This window comes from Saccopteryx bilineata, chromosome 1 (assembly GCF_036850765.1).
Source record: "Saccopteryx bilineata isolate mSacBil1 chromosome 1, mSacBil1_pri_phased_curated, whole genome shotgun sequence".
In the NCBI taxonomy this organism is placed as follows: domain Eukaryota; kingdom Metazoa; phylum Chordata; class Mammalia; order Chiroptera; family Emballonuridae; genus Saccopteryx; species Saccopteryx bilineata.
Window position 1 is genome coordinate 50,838,038 of NC_089490.1, and position 10,895 is coordinate 50,848,932.

General features: G+C 37.5%; 1 pseudogene; it reads right to left on the reverse strand.

Annotated features, from left to right (window-relative positions):
* Positions 1-311: 311 nt before the first annotated feature.
* Positions 312-10,080, reverse strand: LOC136319212 (G2/mitotic-specific cyclin-B2-like; annotated as a pseudogene).
* Between the last annotated feature and the right edge of the window lie 815 nt (positions 10,081-10,895).

The window sequence follows — 10,895 nt, forward strand, 5'->3', positions numbered from 1 at the left end:
TCAAAATATTTTACATTCTGTTAATTTAAAAATAGGAGATATTGCAGAATGTCCTTGAAACAAAACTCATTGCAAAGTAAATTATGTAACTCTAGAGAAGGAGAGCATGAATTCGGTATTCTCTAGATAATAAACACATTTTATTTTTCTGTTGTATGTCAGTCAAGCCATATTTCACAGACTTTATCAAGTCCCATGTGTTTTACACTTGCTCAAGAAGCATTAGAGTATAAAATGATCTTATAGAAATAACAGAAATTATGGCTTTCTTTGATATTGCCTTTCATCTTCCACATTGAGGAGGACTGAAATTATGTATAGTCACAGAAATGACTCATTCTATGTATTCTAGAAAAAAACATATCTGATCTTTTTAAAAGTTTAGAGCATCAGCAATAGTCATTTTCAAAAAGTAGTGTGTGTTTCTGATTATACATTAAATACATGTTCATTAAATGCAATGTGGACTCCAGAAAAGTACAAAGATGAAAATTATGATCCTTCACAATTCCTACCACTAAAAACAAACTACTATTAACATTGGAGTGTATCTCTAGCATCTTATCTATGCACATACTTTTTATCACATCATATATATTCACTTTGGAGCCCTAGTTTTCATTTGTAATATTGTATTCTCAGAATTTTTACATATCACAAAAAGATTTTGTTGTTGTTTTTTAACAGAGACAGAGAGAGTCAGAGAGAGGGATAGACAGGGATAGACAGACAGGAATGGAGAGATGAGAAGCATCAATCATTAATTTTTCATTGCACATTGCTACACTTTAGTTGTTCATTGATTGCTGATTGCTTTCTCATATGTGCCTTGACTGCGGGCCTTCAGCAGATGGAGTAACCCCTTGCTTGAGCCAGTGACCTTGGGTCCAAGCTGGTGATCTTTTGCTCAAACCAGATGAGCCCGTGCTCAAACTGGCAACCTCAGGGTCTCGAACCTGGGTCCTCGGTATCCCAGTCTGACGCTCTATCCACTGTGCCACCGCCTGGTCAGGCACAAAAAGATTTTTAAATAATTTTTAATGGTATAATAATATTTCATGGTTTAATGATATAATATTTCATGGTTAGGGCTCTCAAAATTTATTTAACCACTCTCTATTGTAACAGAGTTAGGGTTTTATTTTTTTCTTACATTATTAAACATGCTGTGATGAGCACACAAAGTCATTTCAGTGCTCACATATTTGAATGTTTCTTAACATGTAAAATTACTACATCAGTAAAAATATTATGTTGAATAACAAGCATATTAACACTGAAAATTAAAAGCAGAAATATAAAAAATGTGACATTTCAAGAAGCAAAGCAAATGTACATATCCTAAAATTTTACAAGAATCAGTGTTAACCATTAGCTCTGATTAATGAAGAGGTTCTGCACAAAGAGCTAAGATATTCCAACCTCAATTCAGAATGGCAGGAGAGCATACTCTGCAATCCACAGGTATCAACTAATGAAATACTGTCACACTCCAGTTATATAGGAAATGCCATTATACCTGGACTCTTTCAGGAGCATGCCATTAAAATTACACTTGAAAGTAGCTCCCACTTCTCTTGCTCCCAAAGTAAGCTACTCTGGTGAGATGACTAAATTATTTGTGCAGGGGGAACTATAGGTATGTGTATGCGATCCTGCTATGGACTTTCATATTCATTGAGGAGTGTTTTTATTATAATCCATGAGTAATTATTTTGTAAAAACAACTTGTTAAATCTGCAAATGAATGACCATAGAAAAATCACTTCACATTTATGTTTCCTACATGGAAAACAAGTAAAATAATGATTTATGGGAAGCAATTAAAAAATGTTTTAGTTCAGACTCATTTTTAAAGTTATTATTATTACCATTATAAACAAGTACTTATCATAATTTAAATATTTAGGAATGCCTGTTCTTGTAAATTTTATCTACTGTAATACTACATTCTAAATTGTTTTTATATATTTCCCCCCACATTCTTACACTAGAAGAAAGTGCTAATAACATTCCAGTTTTATTCTAAAGTTCATAAAATCTTCATGTGAAAAAAAATCACTGAAATGGTCTTGTGGGGATATTCCATTCTGGGCTGCTGTTAAAACGTGTGCAGTATTGGAACAGTCAACAAATACGGCATGTCAAATCTATAAAAGGCTAAATTCACAAAACACCACAGAACTAGCTTTCCAGTCACCTGTAAAATATTTTTAAAGCAATTTGGTAGTTTGCTTCCAATCTGAAATGAGAGAACATTTATCTGATCTTTGGCAATTTTATTTAAGATGACAAGATTGAACATAAACTAGAATACATAGTTAAAAACTATCTTTTGCAAAAAACTTTGGTCACTTACATGATTTGAGTGGCATAAACATTTTAAAAAGAGTCTATTGTATTGAAAAGCACACAGGTATAATGGCTTTTTTTTCCAAAGAAAAGCTTTATCTAAGAGGAAAGAAGTTATTGTTTTTAATGGCAACTATTATATTGCTAGAAACTTTAAAATACGCTACTTTCTTTGGTGTTGGGTTGTTATAAAAAAGGTCTTTAAAACAAGTTTAATAATAGTCATCTCAAATATCCTGATTTAAAATATTCTGATTTCAATTGTGACAGTTTTAAAGTTCTTTCCCACTACTTCTGTCCTCTTTTCTTTAATTTTTGTTGTTTTTGTCATATCTATTATTCTTTTTTTTCCCTATAATCTAGATGCTTATTTTATGACTGCTGATCTAAAGTGAAAGTTTTAAAGTGCCCATCAGTAGATAAAAAAGTGTGGTACATTTACACATGGAATACTACTCAGCTATAAAAAAAAAAAGAAGGAAATCTTACCTTTTGCAACAGCATAGATGGACCTGGAGATTATTATGCTAAGTGAAATAAGCCAGGCAGAGAAAGACAAGTACTATATGATCTCACTTAAATGTAAAATCTAAAGAACAAAATAAACAAACAAACAATCAAGAAACAGACTCATAGATATAGAGAACAGACTGACAACTGTCAGAGGGGATGAGAGTTCAGGGGCTGGGTGAAAAAGGTGAAGGAATTAAGCAAAGGAAAAAATACAGACACAGTGTGGGGACTGCAGGATGGGAGAGAAGTGGGGGAGGTGGACGAGGCTGGAGCCGCCATAGGTGGTGATGAAGGGAAACTTGATTTTGGGAGGTGAACACACAATGCAATGTACAGATGATGTTTTGTAGAATTGTGTACTTGAAACCTGTATATTTTATTATCCAATAAAAAGGAAAATAATACACTAATTAATAAGGATACAAGAATTTTAAAAACTGAATCTTTTTTTTTTTTTAAGTGAGAGAGACAGAGAGAGTCAGAGCGAGGGACAGATGGGGCAGAGAAGATGGAAGAGGGATGAAAAGCATCAACTCTTCATTGCAGCACCTTAGTTATTCATTAATTGCTTTCTAATATGCGCCTTGTCTGAGGGGCTCCCGCTGAGTAAGTGACCCCTTGCTCAAGCCAGTGACCCTGAGCTCAAGCCAGCGAACATGGGCTTCAAGCCAGCCACCTTTGGGATCAAGCAAGTGACCATGGGGTCATGTTTATAATCCCATGCTCAAGCTGGTGACCCCACACTCAAGCTGGTGAGCCCATGCTCAAGCTGGTGACCTCAAGGTTTTTAACTTGGGTCCTTCACATCCCAGTCCAATGCTCTTTCCACTGCGCTACTGCCTGGCCAGGTTTGCATACTTATTCTGGATGGAAATGGATTTTGTTACGTTTTTCATTTATTTTCACTACATTTTTGGCTATGTGCTGCATGACTACCAATACTTCATTCTCTGTGTATCCAGTGTACTATTGCACTGTAAATTTCATTTCCCTTGGCCTAGAACTTTTAGAATAGACAATAAGCACTCACTGCCACATTAGAAGGGTGATAATACACCATATCCTAATCAGTGAGTCAGCACCATCAAATATTAGACTAAAGTGTGCTTCTCTTCAACATCAGCCTCCTTGGATTCTTTTTTTTTTTTCATTTTTTCTGAAGCTGGAAACAGGGAGAGACAGTCAGACAGACTCCCGCATGCGCCCGACCGGGATCCACCCGGCACGCCCACCATGGGGCGACGCTCTGCCCACCAGGGGGCGATGCTCTGCCCATCCTGGGTGTCGCCATGTTGCGACCAGAGCCACTCTAGCGCCTGAGGCAGAGGCCACAGAGCCATCCCCAGCGCCCGGGCCATCTTTGCTCCAATGGAGCCTTGGCTGCGGGAGGGGAAGAGAGAGACAGAGAGGAAAGCGCGGCGGAGGGGTGGAGAAGCAAATGGGCGCTTCTCCTGTGTGCCCTGGCCGGGAATCGAACCCGGGTCCTCCGCACACTAGGCCGATGCTCTACCGCTGAGCCAACTGGCCAGGGCCTCCTTGGATTTTGATGACCACCTTAAGAAATGTAGTGGCAAAAGTCAACCCAGCTCAAATTTCATTTCATTCATAATTAGAGTCTCCATTTCTCAGATTTAGGAACTAGTATACACATTATGATATAAATGAGATCTTCAATATTCGTAGAAAACATCTCCTCATGTTTGGAAGCCAAGAGCAGAGCTGTAATCCATTGAAGCCTCTTAGGAGAGACTGGCTGAACTTGTAAAAATTGACCCATCTGGTGACACACAGGTACAGAGCTTCCTGCAGCAGCCTAAACTTGGAATGGACTCACACCAGGATGGCACACATATGTCTGTTTGTATTTCTTCCATTTAAGAAATGTGGATTTGTCAAAGGCAGAACCTCAGGATGCCTTAGATATAGTTGGATATCCTTAATGTAGTTGCTGTAGAGCTGAGGGTTCTCCCAATCTTCATTAACAATATCCTCGATTTTGTAGAGCAAGGCATCAGAGAAAGCTGGGAGGAGTTTCTCTTCCTCAGTGGAGACATCCTCAAGTGTGGGAGTAGAACACTTTGGAGCCAACATTTTTATCTGTACTGGTTTCACAGAACCAGTAGGTTTTTAGTTATTTGTTGACATTTCTTGTTCCGGTGGGTTGAATAGGTACTTCAGTGTTCTGAAGCTATGTGTGGTTCTGGTTATAACTCTATCTCCAATTTCTTCTAAAATTGCTCATCAGAGTGTCACATGACTATTCACTTTCAAATTAACTCCTGTGTCAAAATTCTCCACATCAGTGGATACTGTCAGGCACTGGAACAGCATCATGAGAAACTGGGGCAGGCAAGAGTACCTGCCGGGTCCAGGAGAAGCCCTGGCTGGAGATGGAGGGCACAAGCTCTTGCAGGGTGTTAGTTCTATCTGCACTCCAAGCTCACACCACTGGGGATATTCCCTGTTGTCAAATAAACAAATCTTAACTAAGTAAATTTGGTGAGTTGTAGAACTTGGGGAGAGCAAAAATGCCATAGGCTGCAGTGGTCAATAGAATCCCAGTCAAAAGTGAGCCCCACTAATACGTGGATTGCTACCAAGTCCAGGTACCCTCAGAGGCCAGTGCAACACACTCCTCTGGGAGCTAGTCCTGGGAGTCATGGAGGAACACATTAAGGTACTCCAAAAAAATAAAATCAGAAATACAGTCAAAAGAATACATTATTTCACTACAAGGATTCTAAACCTAATACACTCTATGATTCTGAGAGCTATATAGGTGGGACTGGAGAAGAAGGATGTTGAAACTGGTTTCTCCTTGTTCTTATAAATGAAAAAACGTTATTGCTAGAGTTATTAATAGAAAAATGAATAGATGAAGACTGGAGCACATATGGCAAAAGAAAATTGTCAAACTTTTAGTGTATGAAGCTGTGCATTTACACATTTGTCAATAAGACACAGAAAAATAGACAGTACCCTCAAAGAATAAATGTTCCTTAATTTTAAAATAATTGGATATTGGTCTTTTTTTTTTTTTTTTTTGTATTTTTCTGAAGTTGGAAACCGGGAGGGAGGCAGTCAGACAGACTCCCGCATGCGCCCGACCAAGAACCACCTGACATGACCACCAGGGGGCGATGCTCTGTTGCAACCAGAGCCATTCTAGCACCTGAGGCAGGGGCCACAGAGCCATCCTCAGCGCCTGGCCAACTTTGCTCCAATGGAGCCTTGGCTGTGGGAGGGGAAGAGAGAGACAGAGAGGAAGGAGAGGGGGAGGGGTGGAGAAGCAGATGGGCGCTTCTCCTGTGTGCCCTGGCCGGGAATTGAACCCGGGACTCCTGCACGCCAGGCCAATGCTCTACCACTGAGCCAACTGGCCAAGGCCTGGATATTGGTCTTTATGTTAGAGGATAGGAGGTTAATTCTTTTTTTTTTTTTTTTTTTTTTAAACAAAGATCTTTTTTTTAAACTTTATTTATTTATTCATTTTAGAGAGGAGAGAGAGAGAGAAAGAGAGAGAGAGAGAGAGAAGGGAGGAGCAGAAAGCATCAACTCCCATATGTGCCTTGACCAAGCAAGCCCAGGGTTTTGAACCAGCGACCTCAGAGTTCCAGGTCGAAGCTTTATCCACTGCGCCACCACAGGTCAGGCAGGAGGTTAATTCTTTAATACATTTTTTCAATATCTTTTTTTTTTATTTAGACAATTAATTTTAACAGAGTGACATTAATTAGGTACACAGATTCAGAGAAAACATCTCCAGGTCATTTTGACATTTGATTATGTTGTATACCCATCACCCAAAGTCATATAGTCTTCTGTTACCTTCTTATCTGATTTTCTTTGTGCCCCTCTTCTCCCTTCCCCTCCCCCTGGTAACCACCACACTCTTATCCATGTTCATGAGTCTCAATTTTGTGTCCCACCTATGTATGGAATCATACAGTCCTTAGTTTTTTCTTATTTACTTATTTCACTCAGTATAATGTTATCAAGGTCCATCCATGAATATCTTTTTTAAATGTTTTATTGATCTGTTCCTGTATGTGCCCTGACAAGGAATCTAACCAGCAACCTCTGTGCTTTGGGATGATGTTCTAATCAGCCAAGTTTCTTTTTTTTTTTTTTCATTGATTTGAGGGGTGGGGAACTAAGAGAGAGAGAGAAACATCAACTCCCTGTGCCACTTACTTGTACCATCTGGTTGTGCACTCATGGGCTATTTCTTGTACATGCTCTGACCAGGGGTCCAACCTGCAACCTTGGCACTCCAGGATGATGTCTACCCACTGAGCACCTGGCCAGAGTCCATTTTTGCAATATATTTATTAGCAAAATAAAATTTTATTTTATTTTTGTATTTTTCTGAAGCTGGAAAGTGGGTCCCGCATGTGCCCGACCGGGATCCACTGAGGCACGCCCACCAGGGGGCGATGCTCTGCCCCTCCGGGGCGTCGCTCTGCCACGACCAGAGCCACTCTAGTGCCTGGGGCAGAGGCCAAGGAGCCATCCCCAGCGCCCGGGGCCATCTTTGCTCCAATGGATCTTGGCTGCGGGAGGGGAAGAGAGAGACAGAGAGGAAGGGGGGGGTGGAGAAGCAAATGGGCGCTTCTCCTATGTGCCCTGGCCGGGAATCGAACCCGGGTTCCCCCGCACGCCAGGCCGACGCTCTACCGCTGAACCAACCGGCCAGGGCCAGCAAAATAAAAATTTGAAAATATGTAGTACTTAAGATCTATAGACACTTATAAATATGTTGTATATTTATTAAATTAACATCATAGGAAAGAGTATTCTATCATCACCTATTGGTTTGTCAGGTTGTACCTTTGGAGCTCAGTAAGTTTTTACAAGCTTTTCACCTCAAAGCATATAGTTTGAATACTGGTAGCATGGATAAATAAAGTGGATTACTTTGAATAATGCATTAAAAAACTAGGTATTGCCGTTCCATTTTAAAATTGATATTGCCTGATCTGTGGTGGCGCAGTGGATAAAGCGTCAACCTGGAACACTAAGGTAGCATGTTCGAAAACCTGGGCTTGCCTAGACAAGGCACATATGGGAATTGATGCTTCCTGCTCCTCCCCTCTTCTCTTTCTCTCTCTCTCTCTCTCTCTCTCTCTCTGACTGTCCTCTCTAAAATGAACAAATAAATTAAAAAATAATTGTTTCCAAAACTTGGTTAAAAGCTGAAATTCCTATGACTGACCTTTAATTCCTACTATCAATTTCAAAATAGCAATATTTATTATTGATGAAAATAAGCATAAGAAACAGATGGTGACACAGATAAAAAGTGTTTATAATTATGTGCTATATTTGGCTAACAACTGGGTCAATATATTAATTACATGTCAAAACTTCAAAGAAATACACATTGGGTAATAGTTTGCCTTATTGTTGGATGTTTAGAGATTATATGTAAGGAGTACTAAGCACTTTTGAAAGACCCCACAAATTAAATTTGGATAATACAATGAATTTTAATTCATGGACATGGAATATGAAAATATTGGGTAGGGTTACATATCAGATGAGCACTAAGAATAAAAGATATATGGACTAGAATTTGACATATGTTTTGAACCTTACTGGTTCAATTTGATTTATTTTAAACAAAGTCTGGAAGATTTGGGGGTATTGAGGGACCAACTCTTGGAAGGAATAAATTTTCTTCTTTCTTTTGCCTTCTATATGTAACATAGTGTCATATACTAGGCTTATAATTATTTGTTGAATCAGTGAATTAAGAGAATTATAAAATGAGGATCAGAAGAGCCAAATGACTTGTGAGGCAACAGAACTTGAAAAAAAGAAAAATAATAAGAAAGAAATAAAAGCAAGCAAGCTTGGTGTTCAGACTCCAATTTAGTATCACAACTACCATTAGAACACTGAGCAACTTACGCCCAAGCATGTCTTTGATAACAATTTAATAGATGTATGCACTGAAGTACTAAATATCAAATATATTTTTATTCAAAGCAGCCAGGACACACTTACCAACAGAAAAAAATCATTTGACCTAATGCAAAATGTTACTGTAAACTTTCAAGTTTCTCTTTTCATACTACTACTTAAAGTAGTCAGACACCCTTCAAAGCGTGCAGTACTTTGGTGACTATATTCAATGCCTTTGCTACATTGAGCTAAGGTCATTCTCCTTTCTCTTTCCTGAATCCGAGCCACAAGCAATAGTATAGTCTATTTTGAGAAGAAAAAAAGTAATTAAAAATATTTGAATAACATCATCAAGCCATTTATTATTGAAAATTCAGAAACAATAATTATCTCAGCATTATTTTATTTATTGCTATGAATGCATTCTAAGATTAATGCTTTCTGCATTATTTTCCCTTTGTATCCTTGGCTTTCTTTCCTATACGCAATGAATAAATTTCTGAGCCTTTTTTACTTTTACTGTAACAAGGCAGCCAAATAGCCAAATAGAATTGATTCAAACAGAAATGCATTCTTTTGCTCATATTCCGATTTTAGAGAGAGAATATTGTGTGAAGAAAGTGCACTTTCTATTAATCCTTCTTTTGATAAGCCAGTATAAACATATGTTGGGAATTGAAACTCATATCAAGAAAGCAGCATATCTTCTGCTTGATTATTCATTTTATTAGAATTTCTAATGTGTTTATAACAATGCTTATCACAGAACATGTGCTTTGCATAGATTTGAAAACTAAAAAAATATAGAAATAGTAGCAATTCATGGATATTTGATAATGAAAGGCCTAAGTTCTAAGAACTAACCATAAATTTGTAAACCTGCAATATAAAAATCATATGAGAAAATATGTTTTATTACTTTTTCTTGATTCTGGAGGTAGTAAATTAGAGTTTACTATATATTATAATGTTATTTATTTTTATTTCCATATATAAAGGTATTTTACTTTTTAATCTTTAGCAAATTATTAGGTCTTTGAATTCTTTTCCAAGAAAAAAGAATGCCTTGACTCCACTGACTGATGCTACTGACAGCTCCTTTCCTAAACCAATCACTGTTGGGAACTGTGAGGACCAGTGCTTATCAGAAGTTACTCTGTATAAGAAGGACATGTAGCTTCCTGGACCCAGCCTCTGAGGTCTGGATTCAGGAGGCCCAGATAGGCCCTGGCTATGTGCTTGTTTGACAAACTCCTTCAGGTGCAGCTGATCTAAGGGGTTTTCAACAGCATGGGATATTATTGTCATTTTCCTTTTATAGATGAGGCAATATAGAAACTTGGAGTGGTTAAATCACATACTTAAAAGTAACGGCTGATTGTTTCAAAGCAAAAATAACTCATGCTAAATGCAGCTGGCTTTTTTTTTTTTTTTTGCAAAGTTAGGCATTTAATTAGAAATTCAATGCTATTGACATGACAAAGGTTAATATGGGTCCAGTTTTAAAACTTTCCCAAACAGCCTCTCATCCTTAAACAGGACACTGTCTTTATTATTACTTGTTCTTCAAATCACTTTAGTCATCCAGAAGCTTATTTTGTGTATTTCAATTCAATTTAGCAAATATTTACTAACCACCCACAATATGCAAGGCACCACCCTAAAACATACACTTGTTTTATATTCTCTCTCTACACTTTAATGGAAACATTTTTGACTATTCATATTTGTTTTGATTTATAGCTCAAAGCAAATGAGAGAATTATAGCTTATCAAATTTGATATTAAAAAATGGCTATTTCATCATATTTCCTATCTAACAATCTTTGTACTCTCAGATTCAGTAAATTAATTAGCTACTAAGGTGATATAAAACCTTAATGTGTTGAGTTATGAATTTTTAATATAGCAATTTTTCTGTTCATTGTTATGCTTCTGGCAATGCTTCCTGAAGTACAGGGCATTTGTGCCTAATTTTCCCTTATGTTCTAAATTTAGAAATAATATTTCAAATCCAAACTTCTAAAATAAAGTTGGGCTTGTGGACATAATAAATAACAATCACAATTAAATGTATTGCCCAGAAAAAGTTGAATACAGAATCACAGATGGTCTAAAAAATA